Below are 1,998 nucleotides of genomic sequence, written 5' to 3' on the forward strand. Positions count from 1 at the left end.
AATACGACATTTGTAAAACAACTTTTATCATTATGTCTACAGTCAAACTATTTTAGAGTTCGGAATGACTTCTTTCTACAGGTTAAAGGGGTACCAATGGGGGCCCCTTATGCACCTACCCTAGCAAATATTTTTATGGCAGATTTCGAATTGAAATATATTTTTGCCAATGAACTTTTTTGCGCACATGGAATCGGCTACTGTCGTTATATTGACGATTTGTTCTTTTGTTGGAAAGGGAATGAGGAGAGTTTAAGAACATTTGTGGCAGAGTTAAATGGTTATCATGACTCGATTAAATTCACTCTGGAGTTTCACCCCACCAATTTACATTTCTTGGACGTGGATGTACAGTTTGATGTTTTTATATTTCACACTGATTTATTTAGAAAAAGTACCGATCGTAATAATGCCTTATTGGCAACAAGCTGTCATCCACGTTCCTTGATACGGGGTCTCCCTAAGAGTCAATTCATTCGTGCAAGGCGGATTACATCGGACGACAGGGCTTATGATAATCAAGCTAAGAAATTAGTTAAAGATTTTACTGAACGTGGTTATGATACGAAAGAAGTTGTAGGTGTCGCACAAACTGTGGCACAGATGGATAGGAAAGTTTTGAGAAAGAAAAGCACCAAGGGGCAAGATTTTAAGAAAGTACAGTTCATTTCCACATATGACAGTCATGCGAATCTGGTAAAAAAAACCATTTTGGAGAATTGGTCACTTATTGATGCAGACCCTTTACTGTCCAAGGTGTTTTCCTCTCCCCCTTCTTTTGTTTACCGGAAGGGTAAAAGTCTGCGTGATAAATTGGTAAGGGCAGATATTAAGAAACGTACGGTGCAACAAAGCACTTTCCTACCACAAAAGAGGGGAACTTTTGCATGCTTGAATTGCCAAAACTGTTCCAGTATTATAAGGGGGGACCACATTAGGCATCCCACAAAGGGCTATAAGATTAATATTAGAGGTAATTTTTCATGTGTTACATCAAGTGTAATTTATTTTTTAAAATGCCCTTGTGGGATGGGTTATGTTGGTCAAACCTCCCGTGAGGTCAGAGTAAGAATTAATGAACACCGCAGTAATATTCGTTTATATAGAAAGTACCATGATGATCCTAATAAAAAATTTGATTCCCCTATAGGGAAACATTTCTATGACTGTGATCATATGGTGGGGGAATTGCGATGGTGCGTTCTTGAAAAAGTCGCGGTTATAGAAGGAATGGACGGACAGACATCTTTGCTTAGATGTGAACATAGGTGGATCAATAGGTTGAGTACCTTGACACCTAATGGACTGAATGATGAGTTTAATTTAAGATGCTTTTTATAGAGAGTTTGTTTACCATGCTGTCTCTTTAAATATTTTTGGCCACTCGTTCTTTAAGTTTGTGCCCGCCCTCTTGAGGGGCGTGAATTTTTAATGATGTAGTGCAATATATAACTGTGAGTATCCATTTGATTTTGTAACACTTGATAAAGGCCTGTGTGCCGAAACGTCGTGTTTTTTATTACTATGGTGCAATAAAGAAAGTTCAGCGATACTGCATTTATCCAGGTGGAGACCCAGTCATTTTTTGAACTTGTTTACAAACAAACTAACCAGCTTGTGATAGGCTCACATAAACAGAGTGTGTGAGTCATACAGAGTGTGTAGGGGGCCTGCAGAGGGTGTGTATCGCTTCTATCCAATCACAAGCAGCCCTGCACATTCCACACATTCAAACCTTAGCCCGACACACACGACAGAGGAAAGGAGATAAGATTTATTACAGAGACAGTGCAATTAGGAAAGGCTGCAGTAAGCCAGAGCACATTAGAACAGGCAAAGGAACTTATAGGATAGAAGAACTAAGGCTGAAAAATTTGTTACAGAGTCTCTTTAAAAAAAAATGTTTTTAGATGTAGTTTTACTATTTGGCCACAAGATGACCTCAGTCATTTTTTTTAAATGAGTCGTGAAAGCGTACTATGTATGCTTACAGGAAAT

This window comes from Hyperolius riggenbachi, chromosome 10 (genome assembly GCF_040937935.1).
Source record: "Hyperolius riggenbachi isolate aHypRig1 chromosome 10, aHypRig1.pri, whole genome shotgun sequence".
Classification (NCBI taxonomy): Eukaryota; Metazoa; Chordata; class Amphibia; order Anura; family Hyperoliidae; genus Hyperolius; species Hyperolius riggenbachi.